At 31.5% G+C, this 25,772-nt stretch overlaps 1 protein-coding gene and 1 long non-coding RNA gene across 2 annotated transcripts in view; one reads left to right on the forward strand and one right to left on the reverse strand.

The window, feature by feature from the left end:
- Positions 1-10,549, reverse strand: part of LOC127720792 (cyclin-dependent kinase 1-B-like) — a 47,785-nt gene extending 37,236 nt beyond the window's left edge. Inside the window, exon 1 of the mRNA XM_052227543.1 lies at positions 10,498-10,549. The gene's annotated coding sequence lies outside the window, so the exon portion shown is untranslated. The remainder of the gene's footprint in view (positions 1-10,497) is intronic.
- Positions 10,550-20,838: 10,289 nt separating this feature from the next.
- On the forward strand, positions 20,839-25,561 carry LOC127719553 (uncharacterized). Its single transcript, XR_007990376.1, has 3 exons — positions 20,839-20,956; positions 21,866-21,985; positions 25,448-25,561. It is a non-coding gene; the product is annotated as an uncharacterized LOC127719553 (long non-coding RNA).
- Positions 25,562-25,772: the final 211 nt, after the last annotated feature.

Consider the following 25,772-nt stretch of genomic DNA (forward strand, 5'->3'; position numbering starts at 1 on the left):
CTATCTAGATTGATGGGAATAAATTTTTGTTGTCATTGTATTGCAATGTTGCTGTCATTTGTTATATACAATCCATCCTGACATCAAAATATTGCTGATTTACTATGTGGCTATATAGATATACATAATAATGTGCAAATATGGTCAGTTTTTGTTGATGCGTTTCAATAATTTTGTTATACTAGTCAGCCTTAGGTATCAAAATTACTGAAATTTTGTTGCGAGACAATATTTTGAATAAAAAGAGGACATGCTGGCAATCTAAATTGATAGGGATAATTTTTGATGTCATTGTGTTGCAATGTTGCTGTCATTTGTATTATACAATCCATTCTGACAATAAAATATAGCTGCTTTACTATGTGGCTATATAGATATACATAATATTAAAAGTGCAAATATGGTCAGTTTTGGTTGATGCTGTAAAATAATTTTGTTATACAAGTCAGCCTGAGGTATCAAAACTACTGAAATTTTCTTACGAGACAATATTTTGAATAAAAAGAGGACATGCTGGCTATCTAGATTGATGGGGACAAATTTTTGTTGTCATTGTATTGCAATGTTGCTGTCATTTGTATTATACAATCCATCCTGACATCAAAATATTGCAGATTTACTATGCGGCTATATAGATTTACATAATAAAGTGCAAATATGGTCAGTTTTGGTTGATACTTTAAAATAGTTTTGTTATATGAGTCAGCCTGAGGTATCAAAACTACTGAAATTTTCTTGTGACACAATATTTTGAATAAAAAGAGGACATGCTGGCAATCTAGATTGATGGGGACAAATTTTTGTTGTCATTGTGTTGCAATGTTGCTGTCATTTGTATAAGGCAATCCATTCTGACAACAAAATATTGCTGATTTACTATGCGGCTATATAGATTTACATAATAATAAAATGCAAATATGGTCAGTTTTGGTTGATTCGTTTAAATAATTTCGTTATACGAGTCAGCCTGAGGTATCAAAACTACTGAAATTTTGTTGCGTGACAATATTTTGAATAAAAAGAGGACATGCTGGCTATCTAGATTGATGGGAATAAATTTTTGTTGTCATTGTATTGCAATGTTGCTGTCATTTGTATAATACAATCCATCCTGACATCAAAATATTGCTGATTTACTATGCGGCTATATAGATTTACATAATAATAAAATGCAAATATGGTCAGTTTTGGTTGATTCGTTTAAATAATTTCGTTATACGAGTCAGCCTTAGGTATCAAAATTACTGAAATTTTTTTGCGAGACAATATTTTGAATAAAAAGAGGACATGCTGGCAATCTTAATTGATGGGGATAATTTTTGTTGTCATTGTGTTGCAATGTTGCTGTCATTTGTATAATGCAACCCATTCTGACAATAAAATATAGCTGCTTTACTATGTGGCTATATAGATATACATAATATTAAAAGTGCAAATATGGTCAGTTTTGGTTGATGCTTTAAAATAATTTTGTTAAACAAGTCAGCCTGAAGTATCAAAACTACTGAAATTTTCTTACGAGACAATATTTTGAATAAAAAGAGGACATGCTGGCTATCTAGATTGATGGGGACAAATTTTTGTTGCCATTGTATTGCAATGTTGCTGTCATTTGTATTATACAATCCATCCTGACATCAAAATATTGCTGATTTACTATGCGGCTATATAGATATACATAATAAAGTGCAAATATGGTCAGTTTTTGTTGATGCGTTTAAATAATTTTGTTATACTAGTCAGCCTTAGGTATCAAAATTACTGAAAAATTGTTGCGAGACCATATTTTAATTAAAAAGAGGACATGCTGGCTATCTAAATTGATGGGTATATTTTTTGTCGTCATTGTGTTGCAATGTTGCTGTCATTTGTATTATACAATCCATTCTGACATCAAAATATTGCTGATTTACTATGCGGCTATATAGATTTACATGATAAAGTGCAAATATGGTCAGTTTTGGTTGATGCTTTAAAATAATTTTGTTATACGAGTCAGCCTGAGGTATCAAAACTACTGAAATTTTCTTGCGAGACAATATTTTGAATAAAAGAGGTCATGCTGGCTATCTAGATTGATCAGGACAAATTTTTGTTGTCATTGTATAACACTGTTGCTGTCATTTGTGTTATACAATCCATCCTGACAACAAGATATTGCTGATTTACTATGTGGCTTTAAAGATATACATAATAAAGTGCAAATATGGTCAGTTTTTGTTGATGCGTTAAAATAATTTTGTTATACGAGTCAACCTGAGGTATCAAAACTACTGAAATTTTGTTGCGAGACAATATATTGAATAAAAAGAGGACATGCTGGCAATCTAGATTGATGGGGACAAATTTTTGTCATTGTACATGTTGTTTTGCAATGTTGCTGTCATTTGTATTATACAATCCACCCTGACATCAAAATATTGCTGATTTACTATGCGGCTATATAGATCTATATAATAAAGTGAAAATATTATGGTCAGTTTTGGTTGATGAGTTAAATAATTTTGTTATATGAGTCAGCCTGAGGTATCAAAATTACTGAAATTTTGTAGCGAGACAATATTTTTAATAAAAGGAGGGCAAAAATATTTCCAAATTTTTTAACCCTATATAAATTAACAGATTGACACACTCCCCATTTCCATTCTCAATTTTATAATTATAAGTGCAAATATGGTCAGTTTTGGTTGATGCTTAAAATAATTTTGTTGTACATGTTGTACATGTACCAGTCATCCTGAAGTATTCATTTTTGGCATTGTTTGTCGATTTTATCTGAAAACCAAGTTTATAAGATTTACGATACATGTTAAAACCGATAATAATAGCATTGTAACCAATATCGTTTTTAATTTATAGATAGGCAGATCGCGGATAAATTTGCATTACAAGCAAAGTTTTATGCGTACTTTATTTACAAATACATGTATATATATTTAATCTGTATTGTTTATATAACCATCATAGGCATGACCACGGAGATTTTAATTTTATACATTAATTTACAATATTGTGATCAAAATTCGTTTTTTAAATCAAATAAATAATTTTGTAGTCGCACGCTTTCTTTGAAATTTAATTGCATTATGGGTAATTTCGGATCGTGTAGATAGAATGGGGAATGGTGTATGGTGTAATGTGTAAGGTGTATGGTGCAAAGGTGTAACGTGTATGGTGTAATGGCACAAGGTGTATGGTGTAATGGTGTATGGTGAATGGTGTAATGGTGTATGGTGTGAGTGGGAAGTTTACACCATCCAAGGACTGTATATGGGTTCAAGTCAAATCGGCACCTGTCAAATCGGCATCTATAGAAAAGTCAAATCGGTACCTGGTTAAATCGGCATCTGTTCAAATCGGCACCTAAATTTATAGTCAATTCGGCATCCGATAATATTTGATATAAAAAGATTATTCTAAATATGTATAGGCCTAAATGATCTTTCAATTTTTAATTATTTTGTTTGCAGAGGCTTTGGTTATATTTACAACAAATCATGACAATAAAGAGTTTCTGAATCATTTCCAATATTCAACAAAGTTGGTACTTTTAGAAAGTTTAATCAACTATAAACCAATGAGCATGCAAAATATTCATCTTTAAATAAAACAGACATAATGAATAATTCTTATACTTACATTTTCCTGTCATTTAACACAAGCTTGATTATACTCACATTGACACGTTCTTTTTAATCAAACTCGCATGCAGAATAATCAGCAATTAATGTGGTATTTCAGGAAAGTTTAAACTGCATTAAACCAACAATCATGCAAAATGCTCAACTGTTTAAAACATGCATAACAAATATCCAATACCTCGAATACACATTAAGTTGAACGAAAAAATAACCATACAGAAACCCCCAAAAATGTTTATAAGTCAATATTTCTGGACAAAACATTCTTTATTTTAATCTTTTTGCTTAAAATACTGAAAAAAAATGTATATTCAACATATTTAACATGGGTACCGAAATGACTACACTGGGTACCGATTTAACCAGGTGCTGATTTGATTAGGTGCCGATTTGACTATACCGGGTGCCGATTTGACTAGAATTCAGATATATGGCGAGATGAAGTCTATTTTTCCTACGAAGTGAGCTGCTTTTTGTCGATACCTAGACTAATTTCAGTGAATATTGAGTCACTATATTAAATTAGATATACCTATAAACAGCTTTACTACTTATCATCGTGCAACAAAGAAAATAATCGGGTAAGTACTGCAATGATATTACAAAAAACAAAAATTGTTTGTCATTAAAATAAAAACAACAATCGTAAAATTATACCATCGTCTGCTACCAACAATATGAAAATTCGACGGAATAAACATGGTTAATTTTCAAAAAGCCCAAATATTTCTAAATTTAAACGTGTTAAAGAATTGGTTTTCACCAAAAACTGAAACAAGAAGAAGGAAATTACTCCATTACCAAGCTTTTCCTTTGAGTCTGATCATTCATACTGTACAAGTGACAACACTAATCCAGAGTCAGAGATTCATGAAGAAATTGAACTTTATTTCAAAAGTAACTCTGACGACTTGTTTGATGATGCTCTCCCAGCTAATTTACTACCACTGGACCATTGTAGATATGTCTGTGAACTTGATCTGATTGCACAACAGTTAAAACACTGCACCAAATGTTCCATGAATTTACACTTGCACAATTCTTTGGGCGTTAGACCATATGGTGTTACAGGGATAGTGTATGTAAAGTGGCATATGTGTGAATCTGTAAATCGCATAAGGCTAGGGAAAACTCATTACTCTACAGAACACAAGAGAGGTGTAGGCACATTTGATGTTAACACCAAATTAGCGACAGGTAAATGAATATGAAATATTGAATTTGAAATACAAAAATAGAAAAGACCATGTAGAACATCTACAAAAAATGATGTAAGTCGCCCCTTTTTTTTAATAAAATAGAAGTATTAATATTGTGAATTTCATATTATACAGTACATTAAGTGGCTTGTTTCAAGAACACCTCTTATTAGAAGCATAAGTATTAATTACCATATTATAAAAAAGGAAGCCAAATTCAGTATTGGGGAGGGGGAGGGTTCTACTATAATACAAGGTACATGTACATGATGTATGAAACCTCTGAAATTAACCATTTTGAATTTTGATAAATCTGCCAAATTTCATCAAAACATCAAAATTAGGGTCAGGAAATGTAAAACTTTAAATTAAAAGTTGAAATTATGTGGTTATATTGGTTAAATGTACATGTAGTAAAGCATTTATACATAGACTGATATTATATATGTGATGGTAAACATGTGTAATTTAAATGCATAAAGGTATCCAGAATGTTTCAGTCCCCTGCCAGGTTGGGTTCTCTCCTCACGATCAGCTGGCTGATTTTCAAAGTTACCTAATTTTGCACGAAATTTAGGAACTAAAATCATGAATAAATGAATCGAAAAGGGTATACATTATTATTTTTTACCCTCACATCTCCTCAATACATGCTTTCTTCCTTATTTTGTTTGTTAGTGCCTGATATTTTATAAAACATTGTATTCAGCAGTTAGTTTTGAAAAGGCACCCTTAATTTGTACTAAAACTCAGTAATATTATTTTCAATATGTTGCCATAGCTACTGATTTTTATAACAATATCACCAATTCAAATATAAATTTCTTGTATCTCCACATTTCAAGGATTAAAAAAAATATATACTTTTTCTAGGAATCAATACTTGGATTTGCTTTTTTGAATGCCTTAAAACAGCTTTATTTATACAAAATGAGATAAAATTTACAGAAGTGACCTAAATATATAGTATTACATAATAATACTTGTGTATTTCATGGTAACCCTACTGAGCCTGATTCCTATTTTTTAGCTGTTAAAGCCATAATGTATCTCCTCCAAGTATTTAAAACCTCTTATGAAAAATTGAGCACATTAAAGGTTGACCTCATTCATTGACCCTATTCTTTTTAATAATGAACTATGTGACAGGAAACACAGACATTTTTTCACTTTGCCTAAATTATATCATTTTGCGAAAGAAAATTTCAAACTTCTATGATATAAATATATTTATGTACGTGGCGGATGAATTTTATCGTATGATAATTCTATTAATATACCAATAGAATTGTAACCGGTTTTATGAACCTGAGTGTATTTAAATACGGCGGACTCGATTTGAAGTTATCGATAAGGGCGTTGACCATTCGCATGTACACAAGTAGTTTTGTTAGATAAACTTAAGCACATATATATTCGAAAACAGTATTAAATATTTTTTGTAACATTTGTTGTTTGTCTTTTGTAGATTGTTGAGTGCAACATTTTTTAGTTTATTTAAACAGAGGACTAATTCTGTGGTGTGGATTTTATTTACAAAATTATAAATGTTATCGTTTGATATACATGTATTGCAAATTGAATGTTTGATATATAAAACAGAATGGTCATCGTGCCTAACAAGTTCTAAAACTAGTGTTTTAGTTATTTCTATTATGAATGAGATAAGAAACAGATTGGGTCGAGGTATACAGAAATTATATAGTCTAGTACATAAATAATTTATGTTCGTTTGAACGAAGAGAATTTAGAAAATAAGTACATCACGTGTACATGTACTTTAGAGAAGAAACTGTAGGCGATACATGTACATTATAAATAAACTGTATACACTGTACCAGACTTATTTCATATTATTATTGAAACCATAAAAGTGCAAATTTTATTAGTTCTTGTGAAAAAAAAATTCCTGATTTCAGGATTTCATAAATGTTTACATGTTTTAATATAAGATTTGTATTCGAGCAAGAATATATAATGCACAAATCTTTGGATCACCTTTTATGTATTTACAACAGGTATGCTGCATGTTGGGATAGGAGAGATACAGGTTAATAATCTGTTTTCAACAATGAATATCCATTACCCTCACCACAAAACATTGAAAACCAGAGAAAATGAGGTCGGGAATGTTATGGAAAGACAAGCAACCAACTCAGAACATAAATCCCTATTGGATGAAGCTTTTCAGCCTATAACTATTGATGCAGGTTTGATCTTTTTAATGCTTACACGACATACAAGAATCTAACAACCATAAGAAAATTAATTAAAGCATCTATGTAAATACACTGGTTGGGTCTTCAAAAAAGCTACTTGGGGTGTACTTAAAAAGTTATATCAATTATGGTCATTGACCAAGAACGAGTCTGCTGATGCTAAAAATAGAAAATAGGGGTCAAACTACATTTTTTTTTGGGCTTATATCTCAAGCACTAGTTATTGAAGAAATTAAATGAAAAGTTGCTTGTAGTTAATGTGAAATAACGTGTTGATCGGTGATAAGTAAAATCTACTACAAGCAGCCATTTTCAAAATAACCCCAAATATCCCTGCAAAAATTTAAACTGTATGGATTTCAACAATATTTGGTTTACAGAGTAAATATGATATCCTGAGTTGAATGGTAATAGATACAAATCTGCTAAGAGCAAAGTTCTTGATTTAGGTCCATATATCTTAGGGATCTAGACATAGAATGTCAAGTATATTTGGTCAGTGTCTTTTGGTAATTTCTAACCACTCACTTTGATTGATCCATTTACTTAATACATTAATGACTTTTGTTTTGAGGACTTTTATCTCATACATACATATCTTCCAGCTGATATAAAGTTTTGAATGTTGAACAAAGGAATGTGTGTTTGATTTTTGGTCCTGTTTTTTCAAAGGAAAATGAGAACACAGAGACAGACAATGGAATAAAGGTTTCAACAGACACTTGCTGGCAGAAGAAAGGGTCAGGCAGGTCCTATGATAGTTTATCAGGTATGTGACTTTAACTTATAGTGCCTAACAAGATTTTGTGAGGTAAACGAAATTGACCTTAAAACGATCGTGTTTGATTTTGATGTCCAAAAATAGACGGATCGGATATATTTTGACTTTATTTACTGACTACTTTTGTTTGGGATTAATTGCAATTATAATGAGACTGAAAAATGTTTTTTTTGTTAAGATAAACAATAATTTTCACCTTGCGTAGCTGTGCGTAAAATGTATTTCCGTATTACTCTTCGAAAAATGACTTGTTTAATGGAATAAAACGTCTGATTTGTAAATTTTCTCTTTTTTCTCCAGAATAGGCTATAAAAAAATAATTTATCTACTCTATATGTGGAAAATTTTGTGAAAATATAAGAAGTAGCAATGCTTACCTTTCATACCTTTAGTTTCATTGATAAACAAATAAAATATGGACTCGTCCAGTGCCCAGTTCGAAGGTCATTTAAGTTACTGTACACATTCATGCACGTTCTAATTTAATCAATATACATGTATGAAAAAATAAACAGTTTGAAGGTAAACTAATAATAACTTAATCCAATCAAATTGTGTAAGATTCAATAACAATGACCGGTCCACATCATAATAAGTAATAAGTAATAGAGGTAAACTGGGTATTGAGAAAATGACAGATACTTTAAGTTTTTTTTTTTGGCAATAACGAATAAAAATTTGTCAACCAAACGTTTTGCTATAATTTCAAAAAAATGTCGTTCTGTATGGTATAGTTTTCGGATCTTTCATTTGCCTATTTAAGGCACTAGAAAGTTTGGGCTTCAAAAGTCTACATAATTATTGACTTTATACAGAAAATTTGCCCTTTTAAAGTGCGTTCAAATGAACCGCGGTATAGCAAACATCAAATGCCCTCACAAAATGTTATCACACACTATAAATATAAGCCAATAAAATGCTTTGCAAGGGGCAGCTTGATACGTAAATATGGACATAACATTCAAGCTTGATACAGCTATGAATTTGGATTCTGATTAAATGGTTGACACAGGATAGGATTCTGACCAGAATGAATGTGGCCAAAGAACCTTTAAAACTTGAAATTAGTCTTATACAAAATCACATAGATGTTGTTTCTTGCCCCATTTTTTTCCCTCATTCCTAAACGGTTCAAGTCACAACCACAAAAATCAATCCTAGCCTTACTTTTGTGGTATGGAATCTTGTGGTAAAATTTAATTGAGATCCATACACCATGTACACCTATACCTAAGATATTGTCCGGTATGGAACCTTGTGGTACAATTTAATAGAGATCCATACACTTATACCCAAGTTATTGTCCGGAAACCAAATGTCTATTGACGCCGGAAGATGGTTATTTGTTTAATTGCCATCAAATTTAAGTATTTAATTGATAGGTAAAAAAAAAGCTACAATTTTCAGTTTCGACTAAATTCAGATAGATACCTATAAATTAAATCTTTAAATTTGACAGAAATAAACCAAACTACCAAATAACCTGGCATTTTGTAAGAGCAATATAAAATTGAGATAGCTGTATAGTTTTATGAAAATCCAAGTTGATTTGGAAAAGTTATAAAAAAAATTTAAATTTGACTATCTGAATTTAATCCGCACTCAAAATTCCAGCTTTTTTTACCTACAAATTAAATCCTTTAATTTGACAGCAAAAAACACAACTACCAAACAACCTGGCATTCTGTAAGATCAATATATAATTGTTCATATAGTTTGGGCTAACAACTGGTGAAAAAGGTGATTTTTGTTCAAAATTAACCTTTTTTTGTTACCATGGTTTCACACTTTTAGTGATTTATCTCTCTTAAAAGGTGACCCCCCCCCCCCCTTTTTTTTTTTTGCTTTTACTGAACTTCAATTATGATTCTCTTAGAATAGCAAGTTTAAAGGAAATCTTTAATTTAGTTCTCTTAATTTTTTTAGAATGAAGGTAGTGCAGGTGATATTTTCCCTATTAGTCTTTTTCCGCCAAAAATGGATAATTGGATTTAGAATGTGAAATATCTTTCTTAAACCAACGGTGACCTATATATTTTTTTTTGCTGAACATGTAAAACTATACTTGTGCTAGTTGTAAAACAGATTTAAACATAATCTTATATAAATTGTATCCGTTATTAAAATCTAAGTATGTCAACACACAATTTTTCCCTATTATTCCTTTGTTAAACAGCAAAAAAACCCTCCTTATTTCGGTGGCCTATTAAGCGCTTAAATGAACGGTGACCCCCTAATTTTATTTCATTATTTCGATCCACTTACTTTAAGGGATAAAATATCAAGTTATCAGGAAATTCCTATATAAAGTGTTTATAGCCTCGAGCCTCCTTAAGTCCTTATCTTAAATGGTGTTAACTTAAAAAAACATATACCTTTGTATCGAACGGAGATGTATAAATTATACCATTTTATTGATATCACTACATCTCGGACTAGACAAAATATCTGTAAGTTAATAATCGATTTTGTAAAATTAAAATAAAATATCCGGAACTAATTTAGAGAATTTTTTTTACCTATCACAGACAAGCGTGGATTGATAACGATAATCTTTATCCTCAGTATTTATCGTTTAAAAAAAAAGAGTATATTAAAGAATTCTAGAATTATTAAAGAATCTAAATTACCATACTGCATTTCTAATTTAGACATACCTGTGAATAGCTCACAATCTTATTTTTCATCAATTAGATCTGGTGGGATTTCCGAACCAGGAAGAGAATTCAAAACTATACTTAGCCTAGTAGTAAATTGATAAAGGAAAGTTAGAACTATTTCCGGAAACAATTTTTACTAAACATGCTAGATGATACAAATCAATAAATGAGTATTTTCACATTTATTTGTTTGTTTCATGGTTGAAAATGATATAATATGATTTGATTTAGATGTAACTTACTTATGTCGAATATAATGATGCTAACCAGTCAGTAACCCTGGATTTCTGGTAAAAAACAGAGAATGCTGGTCTAGTGAAGTAAATTGTTAACAGTAGAAGTGCAGTATGTTGTGGAATAAAAATTACAAATCAGAAAAACAAAACAAAAAGAAATCGATTTTGTTGATGCATACATAAAAGGTAGCTGTTCTCAAATCTCAAATCTAAAAATCTCTCTGTAAGCGATATGGTGAACTCAGTATGGGGTCATACATTTGTAGGTTCAATTATGGATTTATCTATAATCCTTACTTTCATAGAAACAATGATGGAATAGCCAGGCTGGTAAACGTGTTTATAGAAAAATTATAACCAGAATCATCTACAAAAGACCGGTGATCATTCATTCTTTCATTAAGTCGTTCATGTGTATCGCTGATAGAGGATGTTCTTATCCCAGGCATAGATTACCTTAGCCGTATTTGGCACAATTTTATGGAAATTTGGGTCCACAATGCTCGTCAACTTTTTACTTGTTTGGTTTTCTAACTATTTTGATCTGAGCGTCACTGATGAGTCTTATGTAGACGAAACGCGCGTCTGGCGTATCAAAATATAAGCCTGGTATCTTTTATAACTATATAGATCAGTCCAGAATGAGTACAACAAATGCCGACAATAATACTAGAAGCCGGACACTGCGGATCATTATGTCTTGTGTATTATAACATTCTATGCTCCAGTTGCATTGAAACAGGTACCTGTAATGAGTATACCACAAAATTTGTTTCAAGAAGTGTTTACTTTTACATGTAGAAACGAAACAACTCTTTTTTCCTCAACGAGGGTTTCACCAGCCAAATAGTTAACCCCATGTGAATATGAATGTTCTTTGATCATAATCCTTAATTATAGTTTCCGCCAAACAAAACAATAATTGGTAGAAATTGTCATTTTAAGGCAAAACATTCCTTTAAGGAGTCAACAGACAATTTTTATACTGGGTATCTTATTTTGTAATATTTTTCCTGCTGATTAATTCTGTAATTAATAGTTTCGTTTTATTTGATAAGTCTTCAGGATCATTACCAAAATCCCTAGTTAGTAGTTAAAATCGTAAATTTAGGGCAATACCACTTCTAAAAGAGTGGTCAATCTTTTTTGCTCAAAATTAACAAAAGGTAGAACTTGATAATTTGACATATGCTGTCTATGGTGGGTTTTCGATAAAGATTATAGACAATACTTTTAACCCAAATATGGTTTTTTATACCTTGTTGGACATGCTGGTTTGCAGGCGGGATCATAGGACATATATATAAAACTAGATAATCCAAGGATAATTGCGGCAAAATTTGGTTGCATGATGAAAATTGACCTGATATGTTCAGAGGAGAAGATTGATGTCAATGTTTATCGACTACGACTACGACTGGCAACGACAAATGATGGCAGCGAACAAGGTGAGCAAATACAATATTTCAAAAAACATTTTTCATATAAAATGGCACAATTTAAATAAACGACAAAAGAGATGATAGTAAGTTTACCATAAAAAAAAATCCAGTTTTATTATAGGAGTAAACAAATTTTTTCTGGGGTTATTAATGTGTAAACCGGGGCGATTAACACACAAACTGAATAAGGTCCAAAGGAGTAAGAGCCCATGTTTACACATCAATAACCTCTAGATTAAATGTGCTTAATCCTTATAATTCTTCAGCCAAACATTTGCGATTTTTAATTAACATTTAGATGTTTCAATGTTTCTATATTTGCCATCAAATGCACAATTGACGTGTCGTAACTAAGGAGTTAGCCGCCATATTGCCTTTCTAAAATCAACAAATGTTCGTTAAATACAACAAAAATCGAAAATGAAATAGAACCTACCTCAAAAATTTCATTTTAATAAGATATTATCTAAATTTGAAGCGTGCAAGTAACGAAATACATTTTTAATCTTTTGTTTGAAAATTTTCATTCGTATGACGTCGTGTTTTGTCATGAGCCATGACGTAAATTCGCTAAATCATTCATGAAACTTCGCAGTTTTATATTAATTTTTTTTTATACATTTTCAAAGCTTTAATGCATTATTTCTTTATTGTTATATTTATATTAAAATAGAACCAACTGTTATCTTTTTGTTTTTTAATCTCAATTTACTGAAAATCCCAGTATCCCTGCATGCATGTGTATCGCGCATGAATAGATCACAGTGAAGGTTACTAAAGTAGTTTCGGAAAAATGGTTTATCGAAGTGTAAACCAAGGGAAAAAATTCTAATTGACCAATCCGTTTCAAGTATTTATAGATATGCAAATCATATAAGAATAATATGGGAATGTACCTAACCCTTTATCAAGGAAATCATTATAGGAAATAGGAAATCAACTGGGAGACATGCAGGCGCTGTTGGAATGTTGCTACTCAGAAATGAAAATGAAAGTGACAACACTGGGTGGATCGTCGGGTAGCATATCCTGCTACGTATGCATCATCTGCCATTCAAATGCAGTCTCAGTCGATGATGTCACAAATCGAATATATTACGGAAAGACATCCAAATTTTAATCTTTGTTTTTTTTTTTTTTTATTCTCAAATGTTTACATCCACCATAGAATGGGTAGAGGACCTTTCTTACAATGTTCAGTTGAAGTCATGTATGGCAATTTAGTTTAATAGCACTAGAGTGAGTGACTCATATTTGCCGCATAATTCGTACGTTCCCACTTACATCCGACCTACATTCGAATATTTGGAATTTTTTATGTAGGTTTCAGAAATTTAACTATATGAAAAAAATGTTTGATAAAGGAATCATCTTCAAAACATTGGTTAAATGTTCTAAAAACAAACGCAACTCAAGAGGAAATCAAGTTGTTCGTGTACCATGGGGGACACATTTTCGCCGCAATGTATGATATGACCATCCTCATTATCCTGGTATATTATAAAAACGAATATTTGCAATAACATGAATTAGCTTCAGAGATCATTCCTATACGATTTTTCTCATATATACAACGGATCAAGCATATTTTTTTCCAAACGTCGTTTGTGTCGTAATGCGTTTTCATAAAATTCATCATCGTAATCGTCATTGTTGTTTATGTACAAGTTTTTAAAATCGGATTCCCATTTGTTTATCACTGTGTTCTCGTCGAATGACGTAGAACCATCGTCATTAACACATTCCATCGGAATAGCATTCTTCTTCTAAGGACAAAGTTTTTGTAATTCTGTCCAAATTTTTTTCGGAGCTTCTGTATTCAGAGTTTCTTTTTGTAAAGTTAAGTCCTGTTTGTATTTCCGTTCATGAAATCGTAAATGCTTATCGAATTTCTTTTGCGCCATAACAAATTTGTCTCGTGTCTCATGTTTCCCTTAACTGGTTTTAGATTTCTTAAATTGTTTTTCACAACTGTGCATAGTTACCCATAAATCACTTAATTCTTGATTCCAGAATGTTTTTTCGTGTATAAAATGTTTTCTTATTTTCCTACACGCCTCATCATATGATATTGTTTCTTCCATTTCTTTTGTAACAAATTTGCATAATTGTTTGTAAATCGTTTCAATGTCTTCTTGGTGTTCAATTTGACGAATAACCATATTTATAGCCTCTTTCGTGATGTCGGAGCACATAAAGTTTGACGGTATTTCTTTAAATCGGAATCATTTCTTTGTCGCCGAAACGCTGATAGTGTTGTGAATTAGTCCGACTTTTCTCCTGATCGGCCATTTAGAATATGAGATTTGCTGCTGCGTAAAATACGCTTTTTAGTATCCACATTTGTAGGAATATTTTTAACAAATCCAGGTCGGTCTTGTCTTCGACTTTTCAATCTAAACGCTGCCACAATATCGTTTTCTGAAATTTCAGTGTTAATTTCGGCAATAATTTGCTTGGCCTAAATCAAAATATCTTCACGTTCTTCAAACGGAGCACCAGACGCAATAACCGTAACTTCATCATTGTTCAGCGGATTAACTTGATTATTTGTGTAAGACTGATTTGTTTGGTTCACGTTCGTTGCACCAATAATGCTGCCTTCGGCAACAACCTCTTCTACTACCGTTAATCTATTCATAATACTTTCGATACTGTTTGACAACTGTTCAATCTTAGTTTTTTGTTGTCCCCATTGTAAATCAATATCAGATTTCAAAACTTTGACTTTATCTTCTATAATAGACATAAGTTCTGTTTCATTTTATCAAGTTTACTTTCCAACATCTTTTGCATAGACGATTGGCCTTTCTTTATGTCATTCATAGATTCTATATTAGTTTTGAACTGATCTTTTATATCATCAGCGTCAGAAGACATTTTGTATAATTTAACTTCTGATTTTGGAGTTTTGCCGTCTGATAATCTTCGTCTTTGTTCACCTTTGTTCTCCAAATTCTGCGACATTTAGTAGATAAACACCATAGAAATCATTCTCACAATTAATATCTATCCAAATTGTATCCAAAATAGTTAATATTTTAATTTTTTCGAGCACAGATACACAAATAACTTCAATACTTGACGCATGCGCATTTTTATATGAATATTTAAGAAAATTTACATAAAATTATCTAATAAAACAGATGGAAAGATGATGTGACTGGCAAAATTTCATATCTTTAGTTGGCAGTTGTTATCTTATAGTTCGTTTCTATGTATGTTGCATTGTCGTTTGTTTTTTGTTGCACTTCTGTGTTTCTGTTGTTTCGTTGTTTTCCTCTTATAGTTGATGTGTTTCCCTCGGTTTTAGTTTTAACCCGGATTTGTTTTCTCTCAATCGATTTATGACTTTTGAATAGTGGTATACTACTGTTACCTTTATTTGACCAGCTGAAACCGGCTCGACCATTGACGAGCAATACCACAAATAATATGAGTATAATAAATTTTATCAGTATTATTCATCAAGAATATTTCACCAAATTAACATGATTTGGAAGATAAACAAAAATCCCAAAATTAACTTATTGCCTGTAATGATGTTTAGCAATGGGTTGAATAATCTGCTTATTGACTAGGATTTAATCTTGATGACTTATTTCACTTATTACCGCTAACATATATAATTTTTGAAATCGTATTGTTTAGACACATAGCCTATTTTTTTTTCCTTTTGAAAATTAAACTGGTAAACCCACCTACCACAACTATAGGAGACAACGAATGATGTATGCAAATAAACAGAAACAAACGACATTCACATTAAAAATAAGGATATACACCAGAAACATGATGTAAGCATTCGGATAAATTGAACTAGAACCATCTGTGTTTTCTTAAAAAGATATTATAGAATGAGATTTGACAACAAAACATTTGTATAGCAATAAGGCTTTAAAATCAATTATATATTAGATCTATATGTATCTGTTAAACTGGCATACATTGCATAAATGGATCAGCATCGTGAAGGAACATAAATGCTTTTCAATACAATGGACAATAGTATTTGAATGACGTATTTCGGACAAGTGTTCAAAAGGGTATTTTATGAGAAAAATGGATTGCAGTTTGAATTCAAGACGGACAAATATTCAAAAATATCGTTTTATCCATGTCACGTGATAACATATTACACGTTATAATTATTGTTTATCATATCTTACATCCTTTGTCTGTTCAGTTAAAACTCATAAAAGAGAGGCAATAGATAGTCAAGGGGAACTCATAAGTCGAAAACAAACCGACAATGCTATGGATAAAAACAGAAAAGACCAACAAACAAACAGACAATTAGACAAAAAACAGTACATGATGAAGATGAAAATAAATTTACTTTGTTTTACATTTTAGTTTTCCGTAACGAACTTCATCCATTCAAAATTAAGCCGAAGGCTTATCCTTGGCACTTGGTGGTATTTGATAAAGCCTAACAGTTGATTTTGAAACTTTTTACGCTCATTGATACCTTTTTGAATTTACCTTGGAGTTCGGTTTTTTTTGTTAAACTGTTACAGCTCCAGAACTTTTATGCACTCAAATAAATATTATAATATATTATGTTGCAATTGTCGTGTCTATTAGATACTATTGATTAAAAGGCAATCTTAGATTTAAGATATGCACTGTATCATTCCAAACCATTTTGACTGCTGTACCCCTATTTTTGACAATATTACCTATAATGTCTGAACGTTTGTTCAAACATTGTGTCAATATAATGAAATTTGATGCAACTGTCATACAAGTGAGAGGTTTAGCTAGTTATTAAACCAGGTTCAATCCACTATTTTCTGCATAAGAAAATGCCGGTACCAAGTCAGGAATATGACAGTTGTTATCCCTCGTTTAATTCGTTTGAGCTTTAGATTTTGCCGTTTGATTAGGGACATTCCGTTTTGAATTTTCCTCGGAGTTCAGTATTTGTGTGATTTTTTTTTTCTAGATTTAATCCTTGTTCATATTTTTTTTTTATATTATGAGTCTTATGTTGATGAAAAGTGCCTCTGACGTACCAAATTATAAGTTTTGATGAGTTGTATTCAGTTCTTGGAATCAGTTGTTTTGAATTAGGACCTGTCTTCAAATTTGTGTATATAAAGAAATTACTGTACCCGGAACTTTGATTTTTATGAAAATATCCTTTCCCTATGTTTTAAAGTATTAATTTATCTGAAACGAAAGATACTCAATTAAGTACATTAAATTATTCAGTAAGTTCTGAATCAATTTTAAGCTATTTGCATAGACAAAATACATAGATAAGTATCAAATTATGAAAGTGCAAGACGCAACTTTAAAAGACATGACAACAAAAGGCGATAAGAACTTCGGGATCATCAAACTCATTAGTCGAAAACAAACTGACAATACCATGGCAAAAAAGGAAAAACGACCACAAGATAAATACAACATATAAAACTGAAGACTGAGATATACGAACTCAATCAAAAACAAGCGGTGGTATCATGTACTCCAGAATGACAAGCATATGAATATATCCTTTTTTTTTAATAAAAAAAACTATTCTAAATTTGAAACACTGATTGCTTGCATTTAAACAGAGAGGATTCTTAACCCTTTATATGGCCTAAAGAAAAAGAAAATAGGAAAACACTTCGAACTCAACGTATCATGCTATTAATAGAGACCTCGTTATCGTTAGTTAAAACATTTAACAACTTAATGAGACGTTAGTCATTAATATCAAGTTATAGAATGCATCAGGCCATCAACTGGTCTATACGGAAGCCGGATGGATTGATAAATTTCTTAAATTCCGTCTTACTTAATGATGGAGGGATATATTATTTTATATTGACTTAGTTAAAATGTAACTGATATATATAGTTGTAGAATATGTCACAAAATTGCTAAAGTGAAAGCCAGGTGAATATAAAATGGAGAATTTATCAAAATGGATCAAAGCTCTTTTATCATTTATTAAGAGGCGTATTCAAAATGTACGACAACTAATGTGTAGACGGATTTCTGACCCTTTGAAGAAACTTGAGATCGAAATTAAGTTTCTGTTCCTGCATTATAATCCCTAGCAAAATTTGTTCCCATTTTTCTTTGCTTGCATATCATAGATACCAGTGATTTTTGGAATGAAAGATATTACTGAAAATAGTGGGTCTGCATCTTTGTTCCTTTTTTTTTTTTTTCTATATATTCAACAACAATATAGCACACGCTGTAAACATTACTCCACTGACACAAATATCTCAGTGCATTTCCTGGCGCGTTTTAATAGTACCAGAAGTTCAGAGATTTTTCAAGTAGATAAACTGCATATTGTTAATCGTTTACAAAAATATTTATTTAACATCAATGAATAAATAATGCCATTATAATAAAGTATTTATATCATCCTGTGTTATTATTAAAAATTTCATAGCTCATCCGGAATTGAGATGGTTTATAACCTATTATCAATTCCCAAGTGATTCTGGATAACGGTTGTTTTATGAATCAAGATTGAAATATATTGTATTTTAACAGTATCTGCATTATCATTCTGGTAAGTCCGTTATACTTTGAAAGATAGAGAGTCATACTGTAACCCATTGTGCTGTGTTTTTTTGTACTGTACATACATCGAGCCAGAATATGTAAATATTGCAATGTACATGTACATATAAGTTAAATAACCACACAAATTTGATTATTAAAAAGTAAAATCACAAAAATACTGAACTCCGAGGAAAATTCAATCGGAAAGTTCCTAATCACATGGCAAAATCAAATGACAAAACACATCAAACGAATGGACAACAACTGTCATATTCCTGACTTGGTACAGGCATTTTCAAATGTAGAAAATGGTGGATTGAACCTGGTTTTATAGCGCTAAACCTCTCACTTGTACGATAGTCTTATCAAATTCCGTTTTATTTACAACGATGCGTGAACAAAACAGACATTATAAATAAAATAGTCAAAATATGGGTACGGCAGTCATCACTGTGTTACAATTTCAAAACAAACAATTATTTACAAAAAAGCACAAAAGCATCTATGAAATTAAAAACCACATTCATTGCTTCGCGTGTTTGACGTCAGAAAATGTAAACGTCACATAAGAAAAAAGTTTGTCATTCAATGTTTATTCAAAACAATTTTATAATTTCACATGGGGAATGTTGGTATACAGGGTTAAAAAATCAAAAGTTATGTTAGAATTAATTTCAGAAATAGACCGAGATTTAAAATTGTCCAGAAGTTCTTTAGAATTTTTAAGAATCCACATATGGTTAATACCACTACGCGAGTAAAATAAATTTGTCGTTTGTCGTTCAAAGTATTTTCAAATTTATAATAGAACAATAACATAATGACATATAACAGAACAATAACATAATGACGGGATCTTTTAAAGTACAGAGTCACGTTATAAGAACCACAGAAACACAAAAAGTCGCATATACAAAACACATTGACGGGATGTATAAGTACCCAGCCACGTCAAATGGATATCACAGAAAACAACCCAAACAGTAAAAGTAATATTAATAATAGAACAAAGACAAATGAAAGAACAATATTACACGTTGTTAAGATGATAAACAACGTCAGTATGCAGAATCTATACTTCAAGACCATCATGTATAATTTGTGAAGTTGATACGGAATATTTATCAACAAGGTCTTGGTACCTTCCGATGAACTTTTTTAGAAAAAGGACGAGACGTTCTTTGACATACCCCTGGTTCATCAACTTTCTGCTCAGACACTGGTGACGTTTTACAAAGTCTGAGTAGGAGCTGCAAGCTATTGAATATCGAATAAGTTGGGAAATGTATATCCCATATGCAGGTGAAGTTGGTATATTGCTACTAAGGTGGGGGAAATTTATAATTTTAAAATTAAAATCGTCTCGTTTGTCATAGATTCTGGTACTGAGATGACTGTGTATATCAAATTCGAGATATAAGTCTAAAAATGAAGCGGAGGAAGCCGTGTCTGTTGTTTCTTTAATTTCTAGTTCTGGGGGATACATTAATGTAACCCAATCAGAAAAGTTCGGATTGTTAATGGAAAGAACATCATCAATATATCTAAAAGTGAAATTAAATAATCTGGCTTCTTTGATCTTCTTGTTTTTGACAAGTGTCTGAAGGAACTCCGATTCATATGAAAATAACGAAATATTTGGGCGGGGGTATCATCAGTGAGCAGAAGCTCACTGTTTCACTTTTTGGTTTTCGTTTAGTAAAACCAGGCCATTGGTTTTTGGTTTGAATTGTTTCACATTTTGTCATATTGGTGCATTTTGAAGCTTACTATACGGTATGGGTTTGGTAAATTTTGAAGACTCTACGGGGATTTATATTTGTCACAATTGCACTGCAAATTATTGTGAATAACTGACATGCGTATGTGAACGGAACGGAACAACTGTCAGATACTCAAAGATGCTGTTTTTAAATCCAAAGCTTTCATTTGTTTCAAATGAAATTCCTTTCTTTCGACAAAAAGAAATTGAACAAGATTTTTAAAAAATCCAATCTCCTTTTCCTTTTTTGATGTTAGAATTTACTCTGCTGATCGTTGATATGCTTGTTTTCAAAATTTTATTTAAACTCGTTAACGCGCATTGTATGCATTAATATTACGATATGAGTGCACAATTTGTATTGTTTGGTACAGATATTGACGAATGTTCCTCTAACAACGGTGGATGTGACCAAGTATGCAAAAATGACCATGCTGTTTTTCGATGTGAATGTTATCAAGGATTTGGTCTCGATGAAACTGGAAAATCATGTAACGGTATGTAATTTCGATGCTATTGTAATAAACAAAGAACATAATTATAATCATTTATTGGAAACTTATCATCATGTAACAGATGATTTTGGAAAATTTCCGTACGACCTTGTCGTCCTTATAGTTATGTTGTATTATATTCTTAAGACACTAACTCTCTTGTACAAAATCTTTAATATTGTCTCATAAAAGATAATTATTATGTAAAACGATAGAATAAATACAACTAACTATGCATGATGTACATGATGTATGAAAGATTTACATGTTCAAAGAAATTAATAGAATTAATATGAATGATGACAGCAAAGTAAAAAGTTATAAACACGTTAAAAGAATTAGAAAACAAATTATCGATAATAGTCTTGATATGAATTCAGAAGTATCAGATAAAAATTCTAATCAAGCGACCAATTTATTAACATCAAAATGGAGTTATCTTCAAATGGAAGACATTAGGCAAAAGGTGCAACAAAATGAGAAATAAATTCATTTCTGATTACATTGTGAAACCAACAGCATCATTAGAAATTCTCACGAAGTAGCAGTCCACATTGAATCATATCATTCTATTCAGACACATTATTTTGCCTCCGTGTATCCCAAACATTTCTCTTACTTTTAAAGAGACGCAAATTTTATGTCTTTAATTTTCCCTACCCTCGATATCAAACTCTTGCAGCCATGATGGGCACGTTACCACGAGATCAGCGACGTTGTTCTTCAAAACACATATGATTTGTAGCAAAGATGGAAAAATATTGGACTTCATTTGAAGATTTAAAAACTAATTTTGTTTGTACGCTGCACTGATCAAAATGTTTAATAAACAACAAGGCGAAACAGTTTTTGCCATTTCAGCTATTTGTATAAAGAGAAAATGTGAAAATGTAGTAATTTGAATACTTTTAGATAATAATGAATGCCTGGGATCCAATAAATGTTCCCAGTCATGTAATAATACCATAGGATCATATGTCTGTAGCTGTGATCCAGAATATCAATTAGAAAGTGACGGGTTTACATGCACTGGTAAGTGTTCTTGTAACTAAAATATTAAGGTATACTTTTTATTAGCTCACCTCTCCCAAAGGGCCATGTGAACTTATGCCATTACTTGGCGTCCATCGTCGTCCGTCGTCTGTCGTCTGTCGTCGTCGTTGTCGTCGTAAACTATTTCAAGAATCTTCTCCTCTGAAACTACTAGACCAAATACCTTCAAACTTTAAATAGATGTTCCTTAGGGTATCTAGTTTATAATTTGTATCCGAAGTTTTGATCCATCAACAAACATGGTCGCCATGCCTAAATATAGAACATAGGGGTCAAATGCTGTTTTTGGCTTATATGTCAAAAACTAAAGCATTAAGAGCAAATCTGACACGATGTAAAAATGTTCAATAGGTAAAGATCTATCAGCCATGAAATTTTCAGACGAACCGAACATCCCATTGTTGAGTTGCTGCCACTAAATTGGTAATTTTCAGGAAATTTTTCAGTTTTTGGTTATTATCTTGAATATTATTGAAGATAAAGATAAACTGTTAACAGCAAAAATGTTCAGCAAAGTAAGATCTACAAAAAAGTTAATGACCAAACTTGTCAATTGACCCCTTAATGAGTTATTGCCCTTTAAAGACAATTTTACAAAAATTTGTTCATTATGTTTGCTAACATTTAAAATTTTCTCCTGTGAAGCTAAAGGCCTAATACTTCTAAATTTTAACTGAATGTTCCTTAGGGTAACTGGTTTATAAAATGTATCCTAAGTTTTGATCCAATAACAAACATGGCCGTCATGGCTAAAAATAGAACATAGGGGTCAAATGCAGTTTTTGGCTTTTATCTCAAAAACTATAGCAGTTAGAGCAAAAGTGATATGAGTTAAAGTGATGAATAAGTCAAAATCTACCTGCTATGAAATTTTCAGACCAATTGTACCACCCATTGTAGGGTTACTGTCCGAAATAGTTTATTTTTATGAAATTTTACTGTTTTTGGTTATTATCTTTAATATTATAATAGATATAGAGAAAGTGTTAATGACAAAACTGTTCAGCTAAGTAGGATCTACGAATAAGTCAAATGATCAAAATAGTCAATTGACTCCTTAAGGAGTTATTGCCCTTGTAACGTTTATTTTGTACATTTTTTCGTGCAAGTCTATTACTTTTCAAAAATCTTCTTCTCTGAAACTACTAGGCTAAATACTTTCAAACTTTAACTGAATGTTGCTTAGGGTATCTAGTTTGTAAATTGTATCCGAAGTTTTGATTCATCAACAAACATGGCCGCCATGGCTAAAAATAGAACATAGGGGACAAAAGCAGCAGTTAGAGTAAAAGTGAAAGGGAGTTAAAGTGATAAATGGTTCATGATCTATCTGTTATGACATTTTCAGACAAATTTGACAACCCATTGTTGGATTACTGTTAGAAATTTATTAAGTTTATTTTTGTGAAATTGTACTGTTTTTTGGTTATTTCCTTTAATATTATTATAGATATAAAGAAAGTATAAATGGCAATTAATGTTCATCTAAGTAAGATCTACAAATAAGTCAACATGATCAAAATAGTCAATTGACCCCTTAAGGAGTTATTTCCCTGAAAACGTTTTTTTTTTACATTTTTTATGAAAGTCTAAGTACTTTTTTCAAAAATCTTCTTCATTGAAACTACTTGGCCAAATACTTAAAAACTTTAATTGAATGTTCCTTATGGTATCTTGTTTATAGATTGTATTCGGGGATTTGATCCATTTAAAAACATAGCGGCAGTTTCTAAAAATAGAACATAGGGGTCAAATGAAGTTTTTGGCTTTCATCTCAAAAACTAAAGCAGTAAGAGCAAAACTGACATAGGTGAAAGTGTTAAACAGGTTTAGATCTACCTGTCAGGTAACCTTCAGACCAATAGGACAACTTATTGCTGGGTTACTGTTCAGTAATAGTTAATGTTTAGTAAAAATTTTACAGTTTTGGGTTATGTATTATCTTTAATATTATTATAGAAAGAGAGAAAGTGTAAATGACAAAATTGTTCAGCAAAGCAAGATTACAAATAAGTCAAATGCCTGAAACTGAAATTACAGGTGAGCGATATCAGGCTCTCATGAGCCTCTTGTTGTAGTTTGAAGAGACTGTGTGCCAAACTCGCAAATTGGATACCACTCTCCTTATACCTACTTGACACCACTAATAAGGTTAAGAACATGTTTTATGGGCATCCTTAAAATCATATTGAAAAAATATTAGTCAAATGTGAGTAAAGCTTACTTCTATAAGCTCCTGTACTTCCTGTGCCTTTGTAATCTAAAAAAGTTTAAAATCCGTTCTCTGGTTTAGAAAAAGCTGCGAATGGGAACGTAATAATCATAATATTAAGGGATTAAGTCTATGTTTTTTGCTTCGGAAACTCTCCAGAAATCATTCAGATCAAAACGTAAAATAGAATGTAAACAATGGCATTATGTTATAAAAATCTGCAAAAAGTTGATTGAAATCTAGTCACTAGTCTGGGAGGCGTTCCAGATAAGACAACTATCCACGGTAGACCAAATATCGTAGATGTTAGAACTATATGTCACCATATGGGCTTCAAAAATGAGAAAAACCCATACTACATAGCAATCATGCCAATTTCTTAATAATCCACCGGGTCTAGAATAGTTGTGAATAAATAACATTTTGAACCCAACCAAATGTTCGGGATAGAGCTTTAATGATTTAGACAAACCCTCAGAAGCGCTTCGGACGGACACTATTTTTAAAGTGTTCATTTTATTATCAATGATGTCCCCATCCACACCAAACCCCCAACATGTCTCAAAAACTTTAAAATACAACAAGAACCTACAATGACTAGGCTTCCGATTCGAAAAGGCATATATATTTTGTAACGATTTAATGATATTGCGAATAATTAAAAAATGTGTAAAAAATATTATATGAAAAAATAAACGAACAAACAAAAAGATATATAAGCAAGATAAAAAGGAAAAGGACAGAAGCAATAATACATAAATGAGAACTAAGAAGGACAAATAGTCATCTGTAAAACATAAAACAGATAATAAAAGTTGAACAACGTAAACCCCACTAAAACTGGGGACGAATAAGGTGACCAAGAAAGGCAAGTAGTTTTTGTTTCGCCAGTTACACCCTTGGTGATGCTCAATGCATTTACAACTCTGGTGATATCGACAAATAAATAGTTTCCTCTGACATTGTTAGTTTGCAACGGTCAATCAAGACATATTTATTTTGAGAGCATATACTCTCAGAGATTATTTCTTTACCATCAGGATCAAACGAGATCAAACAGAACAGAAAGAAATATCTTAAAAGGAAGCACATTGTGTTCAATATTTCGAACCTGGTCAATTGCCTGATGTAAAGCCAATTGTGACAAAAAAATCGACACATAACGATGATTTTCCGCTGCAATATGTCTCCAAAATTGAGTGATAAAGTCGCCTTTAAATTCTTTTCAGATATTGATGACTGCCTTAGGATAGAATGCTTTAATAATGGAAGATGTGTAGATTTTCCAGGATCCTACACCTGTAAATGTGAAGAAGGATTCGAAGGAGAGCATTGTGAATTCGGTCTGTTATACCGTAAAATATATTCATTATGTCAATACAAAAAACACCTGCATGGATTCATCGGTTATCTACTTTGCTTGCATATGAGTCTTCAGTTTCATACTACGTATGATTATGTGTATCCTTTCATCCCCTAAAAATATTACTGTCTATTTCCGCGCGCGCGCAATGATCCTATTTTTTTAACTTTCTGTTATGGTAGAAAGTAGTA

The sequence above is a fragment of the Mytilus californianus genome, unplaced genomic scaffold, assembly GCF_021869535.1.
Source record: "Mytilus californianus isolate M0D057914Y unplaced genomic scaffold, xbMytCali1.0.p SCAF_11, whole genome shotgun sequence".
In the NCBI taxonomy this organism is placed as follows: Eukaryota; Metazoa; Mollusca; class Bivalvia; order Mytilida; family Mytilidae; genus Mytilus; species Mytilus californianus.